Source organism: Equus quagga, chromosome 9, assembly GCF_021613505.1.
Source record: "Equus quagga isolate Etosha38 chromosome 9, UCLA_HA_Equagga_1.0, whole genome shotgun sequence".
NCBI classification, from domain to species: domain Eukaryota; kingdom Metazoa; phylum Chordata; class Mammalia; order Perissodactyla; family Equidae; genus Equus; species Equus quagga.
This window is the reverse complement of record NC_060275.1, coordinates 112861403-112882180: the sequence shown is the minus strand read 5'-3', so window position 1 is coordinate 112882180 and position 20778 is coordinate 112861403.

Here is a 20778-nt window from a genome sequence, read left to right as displayed (position 1 = left end):
ACAAATTAAAATCACAGTTAAAAAATTCATTATCAGGGCCAGCCCAGTGGCATAGTGGTTAAGTTTGAATACTCCACTTCAGCTGCCCAGGGTTCATGGGTTCAGATCCCAGATGTGGACCTACAAACCACTCATCAAGCCATGCTGTGGTGGTATCCCACATACAAAATAAAGGAAGATGGACACAGATGTTAGCTCAGGGCCACTCTTTCTCAAGAAAAAGAGGAAGATGGGTAGTGGATGTTAGCTTATAGCCAATCTTCCTCACCAAAAAAAAAAATTCATTATCAAATGAACTATTATTTTGGGTGATCAGAAACTTCCACTTTAACCAGTGTACAACTGACTATGTACACTACAACTGAAGTCTCTCCAACAGCAGCAAATAAGAGCATTATCCTCATGTCACAATTTCTCTTCTAAATCCAATACATAATAGATGTGCAATAAATGTCTACTAAGTAAATAGACGTGTTCAATTAATAATTTTAATCAGTTAAAAGAGAACTGAGCTCATCAAACATAACTCTTTGGTCTAACTAAGCTGTAAATTTACAACTAGACAATTATTAATGGATCTAATTTTTAACAATTTATTTGGGGAGACAGATATTTAAATAAGCAGACTATTAAGGTGATAACCAAACTATGACACAAACTATTAATACATTGCTCCTTGATGTATGTAAAACTAAATACAGATTTTTTCTTCAAAAGCATCAGATAACCAGACGGCTTCACTGGTGAATTCTACCAAATTTTTAAAGAAGAATTAACACAATCCTTCACAAACCTGACCAAAAAATGGCAGAACCAGTAACATTTTCCCAACTCATCCTATGAGTCCAGTATTGTCCTGATATCAAAAGCAGACAAAGATATCACAAGAAAAGAAAATTACAGACTAATATCCCTTACAACTGTAGACATTAAAATCCTCAACAAAACACTACCAAATTGAACTGGTAACATATAAAAAAAAGTAATCACCATAACCAAATGGAATTTATACTAGGAATACAAGGTTGATCCAGTATATGAAAATCAATTAATGTAATACACAAACTAATAGAATTAAAAACAAAGACCACATGATCATCTCAATAGAGATAGAAAAAGCATTTGACAAAATCTAACACATTTTCATCATAGCAACACTCAATAAACTAGGAATAGAAGGAAACTTTCTCATCTGGATAAAGAAAGGGTACCTACTAAAAACATCCCACAGACAACATCATACTTACTGCTGAAAGACTGAAAGCTTTCCCCCTAAGATGAGGAACAAGACAAGGATGTCCACTCTCACCACTTCTATTCACCATTGTACTGGAGGTTTTAGCAAGGTCAGTTAGACAAGAAAAAGAAATAAAAGTATCCAGATTATATAATATGATTTTGTGCAAAGGAAATCCTGAGATATACAAATATACTATCAGAGCCAACAGACGTGATCAGAAGATTGCAAGGTACAAGATCAAATATACAACAATCAGATGCATTTCTATATACTAGCAATCAACAATCTGAAAATGAAAATAAGGAAACAAGTCCATTTACAATAGCATAGAAAAGAATAAAATACTTAGGAATACATTTAACAAAAGAAGTGCAAGATTAGAATGCAGAAAACTACAAAACGTTGAAAGAAATTAAAGATCTAAATAAACGGAATGATATCCCATTTTCATGGAGGAGAACTTAATATTGTTAAGATGGCAATATTCCACAAACTGGTCTTCAGATTCAATGCAATATATCCCACCTCACATTTTTTTTTCAAAAATTGACACACTGATCCTAAAATTCATGTAGAAATTCAAGGGACCCTGATTAGTCAAGACAGTCTTGAAAAAGAAGAAAGTTGGAGGATTCTCACTTCTTTCTTTCAGAACTTACTGTAAAAAGCTACAGCAATAACTACTGTGTGATACTGGTATAAGAACAGACTTATAGAACAATAAAATAGAATTCAGAGTCCCAAAATTAAACCATCCATTAACAGTCAACTGAGTTTTGACGAGGGTGCCATGACAATTCACAGAAGAAAGAATGGTCCACAATTGCTGCTGAGACAACTGGATATCCACATACAAAAGAATGAAGTTGCAACGCTACCTACACCAAATACAAAAATTAACTTCAAATGGATCAAAGACCCAAACGTAAGAGCTAAAGCTATTAAACTTTTAGAAGGAAACATAGAAGTAAATATTCATGACCATGAATTAGGCAACGGTATCTTAGATATAACACCAAAAGCAGAAGCAACGAAAGTAAATTCGATTTCATCAAAACTAAAAACGTTTGTGCTTCAAAGGACACTGTCAATAAAGTGAAAAGGCAATCCACAGAATGGAAGAAAATATTTACAAACCATATTTCTGATAAAAGGCTACTATCCAGAATATTTAAAGAATTCTTACAACTCAACAATAAAAAGATAAATAACCCAATTTGTTAAATGGGCAAAGGATTTGATTAGATATTTCTCCAAAGACTACATATAAGTGGCCAATAAGCACATGAAAAAATATTCAACATCATTCATTATTAGAGAAATGCAAATCAATACCACAATGTGATACAACTTTGTACCCATTAGGATGGCTATAATTAAAAATATGGACAATAACAAGTGTTGGTGAGGATGTAAAGAAACTGAAACTCTCATACATCAGTAGTGAGAATGTAAAATGGGACAGCCACTTGGGAATACAGTTTGACAGTTCCTCAAAAATTTAAGCATAGAATTACCATGTGACCCAGAAAGAGAATTGAAAACATACAGTCTCACAAAAACTTGTACATGAATGTCCATAGCAGCATTATTCATAATAGCCAAAAAGTGGAAACAACACAAATATCCATCAACTGACTATTGGATAACAAAATCTGACATATCCACACAGGGGAATATTATTCTACCATAAAAAGGAATGAAATTCTGATATATGCTATAACGTGGATGAATCTTGAAGACATTACACTGAGTGAAAGAAACCAGGCACAAAAGGCCACATATTGAATAATTCCACATACATGAAATTTCAATAGACAAATCCATAGGGACAGAGAATAGATCAGTGGTTTCCAAGGGCTGGGGAAGTGAAGGATGGAGGTTACTACTAGTGGGTACAGGGTTTATTTCTAGGGTGTAGAAAATGTTCTGACATTAGATGTGGTAATGATTGAACAACTTTTTAAATTTACTAAAAACTACTGAATTGTACATTTAAACTTTTTTTTAAAAAAGAATCAATGTTTTAACAATAAAGTACAAGTTCCTTGTAAAAGAAAAAGCATCAGATAAAATACTAAGATATGTGAAAATCTGATTATGTCCAAAATTATATAAAAAGTCATAGCAATTAAGATAAAAAGGAAAACACTAAAAAAGATATTTTGCTCTGTCACCTCTATTTTCCTTAAATAGAGAAATAACTTTTATCATTGCTTTTCTATGTCATATAGTGTTGTAAAAATATGTTACATCAAAGTTACATTTCTGAGGAGCGATGTCAGCAACATGGAGGAGTGAGCTGTTCCCTGTCTCTTTCCCTCTGAAGTACAACTAAACAGACATTCATTGACCAATGGAGGATACCCACACAGCACAACAGGATGCCTGAGAAACCTACACAGCTATACATTTGAAAGTGGATGGACTGGGTTCCTGAGAAGCAGTGGAGACAGGTGAGTGCTCCCCTATCCTCTCCAAGAGCAGCAAGCCAGGTCATGGGTCCTCTCACAGCAGCCAGTGCTACACTAAGAGGAGGCAGGGACAGCCAGGACAGTGGGCAAATGCTATCCTGGCCGACAGGGGCACACATCATGCCACCACAGCCCTGCCAGAGGGAATGTGCCTTGGTGCAACTGTAAGAAGAGGTGGTGGCAACCCTGTGCACATGCAAATGCTTTCCGAGCCTGTGGGAGTGCCCAGTGTGCCACAGTGGCCCCACCAGTAGGAATGCATCCTGGCATGATCATAAATGGAGGCGGGAGCAACCCAGCACATGTGCAAAGGCTATCCTGGCCTCTGGGAGTACCCATCGTACCTGCACAACTTCAAGCATATGGGGTGAGATCAGAAACACAGCTCCTGCTTCCCCACAGTGATAGCAGGTGGAATCTCTGAATGGATACAACCACAAATGTGCCAGCAAAGGATTAGTTCATCAAACACCATGAAAAACTTCAATAACAATTCAGAGCAGAAGGAAAATGACAAGTCTCCAGAAAGCAACTTTGAAGTTACAGAAATTTACAATCTAAATGACAGAGAATTCAAAATAGCTGTCATAAAGAAACTCAACAAGTTACAAGAAAACTCAGAAAGACAGTTCAATGAGCTCATGAATAAAATTAATGTGCAGAAGGAATACTTCACGAAAGACATTGAAACTCTAAAAAAAGAAATGCTGGAGATGAAGAACACAATTGAGAACAAAAAATAACCTAGAATCCTTAAAAAATAGAGCTGACATTGTGGAGGACAAAACTAGTGATTTAGAGGATAAAAACATAGAAATCCTTCAGGTGGAGGAGGAGAGAGAACTAAGATTTTTTTAAATGAAGAAATTCTTCGAGAAATATCCCACTCAATTAGGAAAAGCAACATAAGGATTATAAGTATACCAGAGGGATAAGTGAGGGAGAAAGGAGCAGAGAGCTTGTTCAAAGAAATAATAGCTGAGAACTTCCCAAACCTGAGGAAGGAACTGAACTTACAAATACATAAAGCCAATAGACCTCCTAATTACGTCAATGCAAAAAGGCCTTCTCTAAGGCATATAATAGTAAAACTGGCACAAGTCAATGATAAGGAAAAATATTAAGGTCAGCAAGACAGAAGAGAATAATCTACAAAGGAACCCCTATCAGGCTTTCAGCAGATTTCTGAGTATAAACCTTATAGGCTAGGAGAGAACAGAATGATTTATTCAAAATACTGAAAAACAAAAACTTTCAGCCAAGAATACTGTATCCAGTGACACTATCCTTCAGACATGATGGAGAAATAAAAACTTTCCCAAATAAACAAAAGCTGAGGGAGTTCACCGCCACTAGACCTCCTCCACAAGAAATGATAAAGGAAGCCTTCATACCCGAAACAAAAAGGCAAAGGTCTATAAAGCTTTGAGCAAGGAGATAAATAGACAGACAAAATCAGAAAACTGCAGCTCTCTAGCAAAACAGGTTAACAAAAAATTAATTATAACATAAAATATAAGGGGAATTAAAGCATCAAAAATAACTATGAACACTTCAATTTATTCACAAACTCACAAACAAAATAGGATAATTTGGGACAACCAATAACTCAGAAGGGGAAGAGGGAAGGGATGGAACTTGTTTAGGCTAATGGAGATAAGAGGCTATCAGAAAATGGACTATCTCATCTACAAGATCTTTTATACAAACCCCACAGTGACCCATAAACAAAAAATCAGACTAGAGCCATAATTCATAAATAAAGACAAAACTGAGAAAACCACCACAGAAAACCACCAAACTGAAATGGCAGTCGGAAATACAAGGGAAGAGAAATGATGGAAATACAGAACAACTGGAATACAACAGATAAAATGGCAGCATTAAGCCCTCATATATCAATAATCACTCTAATGGTAAGTGGATCAAATTCTCAAATCAAAAGACATAGAGTAGCAGGATGAATTAAAAAACAAGACCAACAATATGCTGCCTCCAGGAAACACATCTCAGCTCTAAAGACAAACACAGGCTCAGAGTGAAGGGACGAAAGATGATACTCCAAGAAAATGGCAAACAAAAGAAAGCAGGTATTGCCATACTTATATTAGACAAAGCAGACTTCAAGATAAAAAATATAATGAGAGACAAAGAGGGGCAAAGAGAGACAAAGATAAAAGGGACTTCCCACAAGAGGACATAACACTTATGAATATATATACACAGGAGCACTGAAGTGTGGAAAGCAACTATTAACAGACCTAAAGGGAGAAATTAACAGCAACACAATAATATTAGGGGACCTCAACACCCCACTTACATCAATGGGTAAATCACCCAGAAAGAAAGTCAACAAGGAAATAGTGGAATTAAACAAAACACTAGACCAGATGGACTTACTAGATATACATAGAACATTCCATCCAAAAATAGCAGAATACACATTCTTCTCAAGTGCACATGGAATATCTCAAAGATAGACCCTTTTTTGGGAAACAAGGTAAGCCTCAATAAATTTAAGAAGGTTGAAATCACATCAAGCATCTTTTCTGACCACAATGCTATGAAACTAGAAATCAACTGCAAGAAAAAAGCTGGGAAAGCCACAAATATGTGGAGACTCAACAACAGGCTACTGAACAACAATTGGATCAATGAATAAATCAAAGGAGAAATTAAAAAATACCTGGAGACAAATGAAAACGAAAATACAACATACCGACTCAAGGGATGCAGCAAAAGTGGTTCTAAGAGGGAAATTCATAGCAATATAGGTTCACCTCAACAAACAAGAAAAATCACAAATAAGTAATGTTAAACAACACTTAATGGAACTAGAAAAAGAAGAACAAAGCCCAAAGTCAGCAGAAGGAGGGAAATAATAAAATTTAGAGCAGAAATAAATGATATAGAGACTCAAAAAGCAATAGAAAGGATCAATGAAACTAAGAGCTTTTTCTCTGAGAAGATAAACAAAATTGAACAACACTTAGCCAGACTCACTAAGAAAAACAGAGAGAAGACTCAAATAAATAAAATTAAAAATGAAAGAGGAGAAATTACAATGGATACTGCAGAAACACAAAGGATTATAAGAGAATACTGTGAAAAACTATATGTCAACAAATTGGATAACCTAGAAGAAATGGATAAATTCTTAGACGCATATAACCTCTCGAAACTCAATCAAGAAAAAGCAGAGACTCTGAATAGACCAATCACAAGTAAAGATATTGAAACAGTAATCAAAACCTCCCAAAAAACGAAAGTCCAGGACCAAATGGTTTCTCTGGAGAATTCTACCAAACATTCAAAGAAGATTTAGTACCTATCCTTCTCAAACTATTCCAAAACATTGAAGGAAACAATGCTTCCTTATCATTGTATGAGGCCAACACTGCCCTGATACCAAAACCAGGCAAGGACAACACAAAGAAGGAAAATTATAGGCCAATATTGCTGATGAACATAGATGCAAAACTCCTCAACAAAATATTGGCAAACCAATATGTTGAAAGGATCATAGATCATGATCAAGTGGAATTTATACTAGGGATGAAGGGATGGTTAAACATCAACAAATCAATCAATGTGATACACCACATTAACAAAATGAGCAATAAAAATCACATGATCATCTCAATGACACAGAGAATGCATTTGACAAGATCCAACATCCATTTATGATAAAAACTCTCAATGACATGGGTATAGGAGGAAAGTTCCTCAACATAATATATGCCATATAGAATAAACCCACAGCCAAAATCATGTTAACAGTGAAAAACTAAAAGCCACCCCTGTGAGAAGAGGAACAAGACAAGGGTGCCCACTCTCATCGCTGCTATTCAACACAGTACTGGAGGTTTTGGCCAGAGCAATTAGGTAAGAAAAAAGAAATAAAAGATATCCAAAAGGAAAGGAAGAATTGAAACCCTCACTGTTTGAGGATGACATGATTGTATATAAATAAAACCCTAAAGAACACATCAGAAAACTATCAGAAATAATCAACAACTACAGCAAAGTTGTAGGGTACAAAATCATTTACAAAAATCAGTCACATTTCTATAACAAACTAGCAGAAAGAGAAGGCAAGAACACAATACCATTTACAATCGCAACAAAAAGAATAAAATATCTAGGAATAAATTTAACTAAAGAGGTGAAAGACCTATACATTGAAAACTATAAGACATTATTGAAATAAATTGAATAAGATATAAAGAAATGGAAAGATAGTCCATGCTCATGGGTTGGAAGAATAAACATAGCTAAAACATCCACATTACCTAAAGCAATCTACAGATTCTATGCAATCCCAATTAGAATCCCAATGACATTCTTCAAGAAAATAGAACAAAGAATCCTAAAATTTATATGGAACAACAAAAGAGCCCAAATAGCCAAAGCAATCCTGAGAAAAAAGAACAAAGCTGGAGGCATCACAATACCTGACTTCAAAATATTCGAAAAGGTATAGTAATCAAAACAGCATAGTACTGGCATAAAAACAGACATACAGATCAGTGGAATAGAATTGAAAGCCATAAATAAAACCACACGTCTATAGACAGTTAATCTTCAACAAACAAGCCAAGAAGGCACAATGGAGAAAGGAAAGTCTCTTCAATAAATGGTGTTGGGAAAACTGGACAGCCACATGCAAAAGAATGAAAATAGACCATTATCTTACACCATGCACAAAAATTAACTCAAAATGAATTAAAGACTTGAATGTAAGACCAGAAACCATAAAACTCCTAGAAGAAAATGCAAGCAGTACACTCTTTGACATCAGTAGTAGATGCATCTTTTCAAATACCATGTCTACTCAGGCAAGGGAAACAAAAGAAAAAATAAATAAATGGGACTACCTCAAACTAAAAATCTTCTTCAGGGCAAAGGAAACCATGAACAAAACGAAAAGACAGCTCACCAACTAAGAGAAAATATTTGCAAATCATACGTCTGACAAGTGGTTAATTTCCAAAATATATAAAGAACTGATACAACTCAACAACAAAAAAACAAACAACTCAATCAAAAAACGGGCAGAGCATATGAACAGACATTTCTCCAAAGAAGATATACAGATGGCCAACAGGCACATGAAAAGATGTTCAACATCACTAATTATTAGGGAAATGCAAATCAAAACTACAATGAGATATCACCTTACACCTGTCAGAATGGCTATAATTAACAAGAGAAAAAATAACAAAAGTTGGAGAGGATGTGAAGAAAAGGGAACCCTCTTACACTGCTGGTGAGAAGGCAAACCGGTGCAACCACTATGGAAAAAAGTATGGAGATTTCTCAAAAAATTAAAAATAGAAATACTATACAATCCAGCTATCTTATCACTGGATATTTATCAAAAAAACTTGAAATCAACAATTCAAAGAGATTCATGCACCTCTATGCTCATTGCAGCATTATTCACAGTAGCCAAGACATGTAAGCAACTCAAGTGCCCTTCAGCTGATGAATGGACAAAGAAGATGTGTATATTTACAGTGGAATACTACGCAGCCATAAAAAAGACAAAATCATCCCATCTGCAACAGTATGGATGGACCTCGAGTGTACAATGTTAAGCAAAATAAGCCAAACAGAGAAAGACAAACACTGCATGGTTTCACTCATATGTCAAAGATAAACAGATGGATAAAGAGAACAGATTAGTGGTCACCATAGGGGAAGGGGGTTGGGGGTGAGTAAGAGGGGTAAAGGGGCACATATGTATGGTGACGGGTAAAAATATGAAGCAGTCTACACAGAAACTGAGAAATAATTATGCGCACCTGAAATTACACAATGTTATAAACCATTATGACCTCAATAAAATAATTGAAAAAAAAAGTTACATTTCTATAGAGTAATAGCTAATAAAATAACCAAAATTCACTGCCTTCCTTTTTATTTGGATAATTATAATAAAATATTCTGCAATGATTATTTTTTCAGTAGGAGGTAAATCACATCCATTCACTGATTATGCTCCACTCTCTCCCTTTCCTCCATATGTTTTACCATTTTACAAAATATTTGATCAATGAAGTTTAAATAAAGTACTAGATACAGTTAAGACTAGTATTTCCAACTATTGCAGTCTATTCTTCATTTTCTGCACCTTGCATCTACTATTCATTGATTCATCAAAAATTTCACCATCATCCCTTTCAAAACACTGTGCATATGTATGTGTTTAATATTGGAAAAACAATGGCAATCAGGCCAAAGAAATCACTAGTTTTCATTAAAACAAGGATCAATCTTAAAATATAATTATAAAAATATGACTTAATTATCTAATAACCTCAGATAATATAAATTGACCTACAAATCTAAAAATCAATCTGTTAATCTTTATAAAATGGCCATAAAAAAGACTAGAGGCTCCGGGGCTGGCCCCGTGGCCGAGTGGTTAAGTTCGCGCGCTCCGCTGCAGGCAGCCCAGTGTTTCGTTGGTTCGAATCCTGGGCGCGGACATGGCACTGCTTGTCAGACCACGCTGAGGCAGCGTCCCACATGCCACAACTAGAAGAACCCACAACGAAGAATACACAACTATGTACCGGGGGGCTTTGGGGAGAAAAAGGAAAAAATAAAATCTTTAAAAAAAAATAAAAAATAAATAAAAATAAATAAAAATAAATAAAAAAAAAAGACTAGAGGCTCCTGAAGGTTTAAAACACTGGAGGGCAAAATTTCCACTATGTTTGACACCATCCTAGCACTGATACTGTGCATATGTGATAGATTTTAGAGGGCACTGATCATATTGGATTTGAATCATAATTATCAAATCTATCAATTTCTATTGTAATATATTTCTTAATTAAAATACATTACAACTATAATGCTTATAACACCTTTCGTATGAAAAGTCTGCTTTTCAGAATTTTTTCACTAATCTATGAAAAAGGAGGGAGAAATCAGATACTATTATCTTTATTCCATATGTTTAATAAGAGAAAGTGAGAAATGAAATGCCTTGCACAACGTCACCTAACACTACAAACATTTTTAAGAGACCAAATGAGAGAAAATAAGCATAGCAAACAAATTAAGCCATTTGGCCCCTACCATTTAGGAACTAAAAATTCCTACTTTAAATCAAAGATTTTCCAAACAGGTTGAATTTTTAAACATAACAGCATTGAAACTGATACAAGTAGCTCCACATTGGAATCACATTGATACAGGACTAAATCAGAGAGAATTTTTTAAAAATTGGGAAATGCTCTCTCTGAAACTGTACTAGTAAAAAAAAATAGTTGTTCCTCCAAAATTTAAGAAAAAAACTTGTTGATAAAGATTTCAAATTGTCAACAGGAAATTTCTTGAAGATAATGGAGGTAAAGAAAAAATATTTAGAGCTAGCACATGCCTGTCTGCTCACCATCCCACTGTCTACTGCAGAGTAAAAGAACTTTGTCCCCAAATGGAAAGTTTTGCACGAATATAGGCTTAAGATTCAATGATATTACCACTTTTGCACTTTTTAAATTTCTTTTGGTGTTGATAAGGGATGATACTGTATATTTGTTCTAGTGGTTATCTTTATGTATACATACACCTTTCACAGAGTTCTTACTCTCCTTTTTTCTTACTTAACATTCTATCTTGTTTTTCAGTTTTAAACAGCACCCTCTGATTCTCTCCTATTAACTATACAAAAATCAATGATCTTACACCATTTTCCCCCTTTTTCTCTCTTCTTTTCTATTTGTTAGCAACTTTTTCTCAACTACATCAGAACATATGACTTTTATATATTTTTTCTGCCCACATTCCAACTCTTGAAATCTACCAAATTGCCACCATCGGTCCTTTTGCCAAAATTTCCTGATAAAGCTCCTCTCCAGCAGGACTCCAGGAAAGCTTCCTGAGTAGAATATTCCCTGAGTTCTTGCACATTTAGAACTAGTTTTACACAGCCTTGATCCTTACAGAACAGCTTCACTGGATGAAAAATTCTTGGTTTGTACTGTATTCCTTGAGTTTCTTAAACACGCTGCCTCACTGTTAACTTTGCTTCGTATGTTGCTCTCGAGAAGTCCGATGCCAGCCTAATTTTCTTACCCTAATGATTAATATTATCTTTTTGCCTGGAGACCCTGAGGAATTTTTTCTTTGTCTTTAAAACCTAATCGTTTTCCTAAAATCTTATAACCCAAGTTGATCACTCCAGGCCATTATCCCAGGCACATCCTGGATCATTTCAATATTTAGATCTAGGTTTGCTCTTATTTCCAGAATGTTTTCTTAGAAGCTGGTTTTAAAGATATGTTCTGTTCCATTGTTTTGTTTTTCTTCTTCTTGGAATATAGTTTCGTTTATTCTTCTTTCTTGAAATATAGTTTTAATATTAGTTCTGGTGCATTAGTAGTAACGGGTCTTCCCTTCTCCTCTCCTCTCTCCCTGCCCCTTCTCTTCCCCATACTCCTCCTCTGCTTCTCTTTCTCCTTCGTCATCCTCTTCTTCTCCTCCTCCTTCTCTTCCTTCTCCTTCTTCTTCTTCTACAGCTAACAATGCTTGATGGTGAAAGATTGAATGCTTTCTCCCTAATACAGAAAAATGGCAAGGACGTCTTCTTTCACCACTTCTATTCAACATCATAGTAGAGGTCTTAGCCTTTGCAATAAGGCAAAAAAATACACGAAGGCATACAAATTAGAAAAGAAGAAACAAAACTATCCCTATTTGCAAACAAGATTGTGTACATTAACAATCCCCAAGAATCTATAAAGATGCTACTAGAACCACGCAGTAAGTGAGCTTAGCTTGGTCATGGTCAGTACACAAACATCACTTGTGAGCCAGCCCTGATGGCCTAGTGGTTAAAGTTTGGCACTCTCACCACTTCGGTGGCCTAGGTTCCTTTCCCAGTCACAGAACGATACCACCCGTCTGTCAGTTGCCATGCTGTTGCGGCAGCTCATACAGAAGAACTAGAAGGACTTATGACTAGAATATACAACTATGTACTGGGGCTTTGGGGGGAAAAAAAAAAGAGGAAGACTGGCAGCAGATGTTAGTTCAGGGTGAATCTTTGCCTGCAAAAAAAAAAAAAGATTCCTCTAGTTGTTTTTTCTTTTTAAAAAATCAGTTGTATTTCCATGTACTAGTAATAAAAAAAATTGGAAATTGAAATTTTTTTAGGTACCATTTATAATATAGTACCCCAAAACATGAAATACTTAGGTATAAATCCAAAAACATATGTGCAAGATTATATGCTAAAAATTACAAAACACTGATTAAAAAAAATTTTTTAAGACTTAAGTAAATGGGAAACATACTGCAGTCAGGGATTGGAAGACTCGATGTTGTTAAGATATCAATTCTCCCCATTCAAACTACAGATTTAATGCAAACCCTTTCAAAATCCCAGCAGATGTTTTTGTAGAAACTGATGAGCTGATTCTAAAGTTTATACAGAAAGACAAAGGAACTGTTATAGCCAAATAACAAATGCTGCTGGAAAAATTTGGTAGCCACATGCAAAGAAATAAACCCTAATCTCTACCTTAACTCACAAACAAAACTTAACCTGAAATGGATCATAGACCTAAATGTAAAACCTGAAACTATAAAATTTCTAAAAGTAAACATACAAGAAAAATCTTTGTGACCTTGGCAAAGATTTCCTGGATATGACATGAAAGTACAACTCATTAAAAAAAGACTAATTTTACACTCTTTGACATTGGTCTTAGCAGCATATTTTCAAGTACCATGTCTGACCAGGCAAGGGAAACAAAAGAAAAAATGAACAAATGGGACTTCATCAAACTAAAAAGCTTCTGCACAGCAAAGGAAACCATCAACAAAATGAAAAGACAACCTAACAATTGGGAGGAGATATTTGCAAACCATATGTCAGATAAGGGGTTAATATCCAAAATATACAAAGAACTCATACAGCTCAACAACAAAAAAACCAACAGCCCAATTAAAAAATGAGCAAAAGATCTGAACAGAGATTTCTCCAAAGAAGATAGACAGATGGCCAACAGGCATATGAAAAGATGCTCAACATCATTAGCTATCAGGGAAATGCAAATCAAAACTACAATGAGGTGTCACCTCACTCTGGTCAGAATGGCTATAATTAACAAGACAAGAAACAAAAATGTTGGAGAGGGTGTGGAGAGAAGGGAACACTTGTTCACTGCTGGTGGGAGTGCAAACCGATGCAGCCACTATGGAAAGCAGTATGGAGTATCCTCAGAAAATTAAGAATAGGTCTACCATATGATCCAGCTATTCCACTGCTGGGTATTTATCCAAAGGACTTGAAAACACAAAGGCATAAAGATACATGCACCCCTGTGTTCACTGCAGCGTTATACACAATAGCCAAGACTTGGAAGCAACCTAGGTGCCCATCAAGGGATGAATAGATAAAGAAGATGTGGTATATATACATAATGGAATACTACTCAGCCATAAGAAATGATGAAATCTGGCCATTTGTGACAACATGGATGGACCTTGAGGGTATTATGCTAAGTGAAATAAGTCAGAGGGAGAAAGTCAAATACCGTATGATCTCACTCATAAGTAGAAGATAAAAACAACAACAAACAAACACACAGCAATGGAGATTGGATTGGTGGTTACCAGAGGGGAAGGGGTAAGGGGGGAGGGCAAAAGGAGTGATTAGGCACACATGTGAGGTGATGGATTCTAACTAGTTTTTGGGTGGTGAACATGATATAATCTACACAGAATTCAAAATATATTATGATGTACATCTGAAAGCTATATAATTTATAACCCAATGTTACTGCAATAAAAGAATGAAAGGAAGGAAGGAAGGAAGGAAGGAAAACAAAGACTGATTAAATTGGACTTCATCAAAATTTAAAACTTCTGCTTTGAAAAAGACACTGCTAAGTGAATGAAAAAGAAAAGGCACAGACTGGGAGAAAATATTAGCAAAACACATGTAGGATAAAGGAGTTGTATCCTAAACATACAAAGAACTATCAGAACTCAATAATAAGTAAAGAAACACCCTAATTTTTATAACAGGCAGAATATTTGAACAGAAATTTCACCAAAGGAGATATATGGGCAGCAAATACGATTACGAAAAGATTGTCGACATCATATACATCATTAGGAAAATGAAAATGATACACAAATAAGAAACCAGTACAAACCTATTGGATTAGAGGGGGAGGAACCAAGAGCTGATGAAGATGCAGAGCAATGGAACTCTCACATACTGCTGGTGGGAATGCCAATGGTACAGACAGTCTGGCAGTTTCTTTTTTCTTTTTTTTTTTGGTTTGTGTTTTTTTAAAACATTTTTTATTTTTCCTTTTTCTCCCCAAAGCCCCCAGCACATAGTTGTGTATTTTTAGTTATGAGTCCTTCTAGTTGTGGCATGTGGGACGCCACCTCAGCATGGCGTGATGAGCGGTGCCATGTCCACGCCCAGGATCCAAATCGGCGAAACCCCAGGCCACCGAAGTGGAGCGCAGGAACTTAACCACTCAGCCACGGGGCCAGCCCCTGGCAGTTTCTTATAAAGTTAACAAACAAGCCAGCAATCCCACTCCTAGGTATTTATCCACCTTCAAAAACAATTTATGCTCACAAAAACCTGTATGCAAGTGCTTATAGTGACTTTATTCATAATCACAAAAAACTGAAAAAAAATCCAAATGCTTTTCTAGTGATAAAGTCAGGTACACCCATACAATGGACCCTACTCAGCAATGAAAAATGATAAACAGACAACAACACAGATGAATCTCAAATGCATTGCACTAAGTGAAAGAAGCTAGACACAAAGGGTTACACTCTGTATGATTCCATCTATGTAATATTCTGGAAAAGGCAAAACTACAGGGAGACAAAACAGATGAGTGGTTGTCAGGGAGTAGGAGTTGGGAGAGGGGCTGACCACAAAGAGGCATAGGGGAATTTTGCGGGTATTGGCATATTCTAGATCTTGACCGTGTGGTAATTAAGTGGCTGTGTGCATTTCTCAAAACTCACAGCCCTATAAACTAAAAAGAGTGAGTTTTTCTGTACATAAATGACACTTCAATTTTTTTAAGTGTATAGCTTTCATACTCTACCATTAACCCCTTAAAACATTAGGTTAAAATATTTCTACATAGTACTTATATATGTTATCATTGTCTGCCTATACTTGGAAGATATTTCTATTTGCTCAGCCCAGAATATTGGTTTTTCTGAACAAAGTACTGAAAACTGAAAGAAAAATCCATCAAATCCACTTTAAAACTTTGAAACTTTCTCCTGCTGTGGCAAAAAATAATTGTAAATAGCAGATCCCTGTCCTTCATCATTTTCCTCCATGTACAAATTGAGCAATAAAACCCTCTTGCTTGTTTTAATTTCAGCAATAGTTTATTGGCTTCCGGGAAAGAATTCATCATAATCAATCTGAATTATTTTCATATTTTCTAGTAGTTTGCAGGATTTGACCAATAGTCATGTGGATAATTTAAAATGTTTGTTTGCTCATATCAATCTAAACATAATCCATTATGATCTGTGGCAGAGTAACTCTTTATGCCTGAAAAAGAAAATCCGAACCTTCTGTTTTAATGGAAACTCTCTTTATATAGGATCAAAATTCGTCTTAAAAGGCATCGAGTAAAACCTGAAAAAGTAATCTCCAAACTACTGAAGATACAAAATGCCGACAGGCGAACCAACACATGAAGCAGAATAAAATGTAAATCCATCAAGTACTTATCTCATTTCAGAGAATTGCTGAGCACTCAAGCTTTTTTTCCTTCCCTTTGCCTAACTACTAAGTGGGTGGAAATGTTTTCCTTTCATTTACTGGAAACAAAAGTGATGCTGCATCAGCAGATAGGCTACGAAATAAAACATAAAAAAACAAGATGACGCCTAGTTAAATGTGAACAAAACAAAAAGACAAGAGGCTTCATTAGGGCATGAATTTGTAATCAAAAACTGTATTCGGAAAAATTAAAAGTTGGAAGGAAAAGGCCTAGAACCCCATCAAAGACAGAATGAGCACATAGCACACGTCAGGACCCACAGAGTAAAAGACAGAGAAACGTGAACTCTTAGAGAGCACCAGTGAGAGAGTATGAACGAACGAACGACAATCTCTTGAAAGTGCTGGCCAACAGGGCAAACTAGATACGGTTTGTAGGGTGGGGAGCTCTCAGGGCTCTGCCTCATTCAAAGTTTGAGGCTGTTTCATTTAAACAACTAGATGAAGACACTGATAGCATGGTTATTAAAGTTGTGTGTGGCATAAAGTGTACAGGGCCAACCAAATGATTGGATGATTGAATTACGATCCCAAAATCCCTTAAAAGCCCATTGCAATGGGGCAGATGTAACACAACAAAATTTAAAAAGGAATACATTTAAGTTCCTCATTTGCTTCAAAAACATAAAAGCCACTTGGGTCAAAAGAAACCTCCACTGATATGACTTATCTAAGACTATAATATGGGATGGATGACTTATCAGAAGCATAAGTAAAAATTCCACGTGAGTCAAGAGTGTCATGTGTCAGTCTCATTTGAGGACAAGTTCAAGAGCGAGGAAGAGGGTCATCTGTTCTCCTCTGCACTGCTCAGGCCACACCTGGGGGATGTGTCTGGCTCCAAGAGACACACTTCAGGAAGAGAATTTAAAACCTAGCTTCTGTGAAGAGGAGAGTTACCAGCTGAGGGAGGGTTGGTTTACACGTAGAAATGTGAGAATGGAAGATTCACTGGGGGCCGAAGAGAGTCCTTCAACTCTTTGAAGTTCTAGCCCATGGAAGAAGCATTACATTTGTTCAGGGTGGTCCCCAGGGGGTAAAATGAAGCCAGCGAGTGGGAAGTGCCAGGGAGCCAGGTTTCAGCCAGATATACACAAGGCAGTTCTAACAGGGGTGCCCCAAGTTAAACCAAGCACCTTAACAGCCCCGGAAGGAGGTATCCAGGCAGGAGCTCCATATGCACAAAGGAAATGTTTCAGATGGGAGTTGATGGTGATTGAGAATCAATAATCCAAAGGTTCCCTTCTGGGCTGTTCATGTATGCCTTTCGCTAGTCTACCCAATACGTCCCTTTTCAGACAATACAAAAAGCAAAAGAGAAAGGGTCTTGGCTTTTAACTTGATGTCAAAATTTGGTGTTAGGCATAACCAGTCCTAAAAGTTTGGGGCAAACGCTCAGAGAAGGTGAGATGACAATGAGGGAGTCAGTGGGGGCGAGGGTTGGCCATGACCCTCAGCAGCCAGGGAAGGAGAAGGGCAGAGGGGAAGGTGTGGCTCAGAGCTGCTCTTACCACTCCCTCCACGCATCCATGGCCTCGCTCCATCCGCCTCCTGTCCCTCAGTGCCCTTCTAACTTTGGGGTTCTTTAAGGTGCTGACCTGAATCTCACAAGGCATGTGTTTCTCTCTTTCATTCTATGATAAAGACATACATCAGGGAAAAAAGGGGGAAAGACTAGGAGGTTAAAATTCATCACAACAAACAATATTTAACCCATACTAGTCATTGAAATTCAGTTCTCCATCTTCATAAAAGCTCTGAATGTTGATGAATTTGCCCTGAAATGCCCCAGCTCTCTGATTTTCCAGTCTTTTTTACCAATGTACATGGTCACAAAGGCTCAGCATATTTCAGTCCCACATCATCGCTGAGTAGTTCTCACTGCCATAGGTGCTTTAAAAAGTGGCATCTCGTATGTGAATCGAAGCTAATCTTCTATCTGTGCGTGTGAACTTTAAAAGATTAACTTTTCATTGAAAAGTCCTATGTATGGTAAAAAATGCAAAAAATATTTTTAAATATATAGTGAAAGTGTCTTCCTCTCACCTCAGGTCCCAAACTCCACCCACCCTCCCCAGAGACAAAAACTATTACCAGTTTCTCATATATTCATAGATTATTTCTGGCTGGACATGCGTGTGTGTGTGTGTGTGTGTGTGTGTGAGAAAGAGCGAGTCAGCGCACACGTGTAAGCATGTGAATGCCCCTTTTTTACATAATTAGAAGCAAATATCACATTGTTCTGCCTCTTGCTTTTCACACCTGATAAGTTTGGTCTGCTACAACACCTGTTGCTATGACACCAATTGGCTCCCATACCATTGGTGCATAGAGGAACAATGTCAGAATAACTGGGAAGTTTTATTGGTTCATATGTGATTTTTCCTGCAAGGGGAACTTACCTTTGAATTATGAGAGTAGAATTGGAACCTTCACCTGGAAGGGAAGTGGCTCTCAAAGTGGAGCCCTTTCAGTGTAAGAAAATGTAAAAACAGTGGCTGTACCTCCACAGACAGGGGCACCCAGCTCTGCACAGTCCTGGGCTTGAAGCAGGGGGTAAGCCCTCCGGTGCACATCTGTACTGTGTGGTTCCCCCAAACCAGCATTCCCACGCTATTTTTTTAAATTATTATCCCCTCAGGCAGTCTCCAGTGTCAATGAGTGCAGACAGCTGAATTATCTGAGTTATCTCCAGAGGTACTGTTGACTACTTCTGTCAACGCTCTGGTTGCAAGGTTGTGCCCGTTCTGAGTGGTCTCCCATTAACCCTGCTTTCTCCATACAGCCGGTTATGTCTAACGTGCCCTGTTACAGAATGCGTGTTCTAGCAGAGGAGCCTCTATCTGGAAATCACACGTGTGTTGGTCCGTGTCACTCTGCTGCAGTCTTTCTCACAGCTGCTCCATACAGACATACCGAAATGTACTTAACTAGTCTCAACTGATGCACATTTACACTGGGTCCAGTTATTCACTTATAAATATGATGCTGCAATTAACTTGGTAAGATGTTCTTATGGAATGAATTGTTTCCTCCCCAAATTCCTATGTTGAAGCCCTAACCCCAATAACCTCAGAATGTGAGTGTATTTGGAGATGGGGCCTTTAAAGAGGTGATTAAGTTACAATGAGGCTGTTAGGGTGGGCCTAACCCAGTAGGACTAGTGTCCTTATAAGAAGAGGGGGAGACATTAGGGATGCTCACACGCAGAGGAAAGGCCACATGAGGACAGAGAGGAGGCAGCCCTCTGCAAGCCAAGGAGAGAGGTCTCAGGAGAAACTAGACCTGCCAGCACTTTAATATTGGACTTCCAGCCTCCAGAAATGTGAGAGAATAAATTCCTGTTGTTTAAGCTGCCCAGTCTGTGGTATTTTGTTACAGCAGCTGGAGCTGACTAATACTGATGTGTACCTTCCCAAGTTATTTTCCAACAGAGGAGATATGTTTTCGCTAACCTACTTGGAAGTGGGGCGGTCCTATAAGGCGGTTCCGCTTAGAAGATATTATTTCATCTACCTATTTCTAAGTGGGTAGAACAATTCTGGCAAGTCTGCTGCTTTACCCTTCTCTCAGGCTTGTGCCTGTAACTCAAGGACCACCCTGTGCCTACAGAAACAGTCATTCTGATCAAGAGGCATGGGACCCAACCTTCCAAGTTATTCAGATGTTGCTAACATCTAAGCTACCAGGTAGGCGGGATCTATTCCGCAGCAGTAGAGCCTCGTCCGTGCTCTGGCCAGGTAGCAAGAGAGGGGAAACCGTCCAGGTTTTAGGATCAGGCAGGTCTGGGTTTGAATCCCAGCTCTACTACTTGCTAACTAGTGCATGGGCCTTAGCAAACAAATCACTCTCCACATGCCTCAGTTTAGTCCACTGAGAAATAGCGCATCTACACTGCAGAGTTAATAGGAGAATTAAAAATAATGTATGCAAATGACCTACGACTTGTAGACTGCTAATACATGAGAGCTATCCTTATTATCAGAGTTTCTGCACTATGAATTGCCATTCATAAGGAACATTTTCAGGTCAGAGAAACTTATGGCGACCACAGTTTGCCTTTCTGAGCTGCCACGGATATGTCAGTCAGTTAGTTTGGATGGGGGTAAGGACCAGGTGGAAACAAGGCATCTGACATTTCGTTACCAACTCATCTCTTTCAGTCTCACTAGAATTCAAATTCACATTAAAGCACTCCTTAACAAAATGCAAATGCCCTGGAAAATGGCAACGTGGAAGGTGACACTTAAATCAAAGGT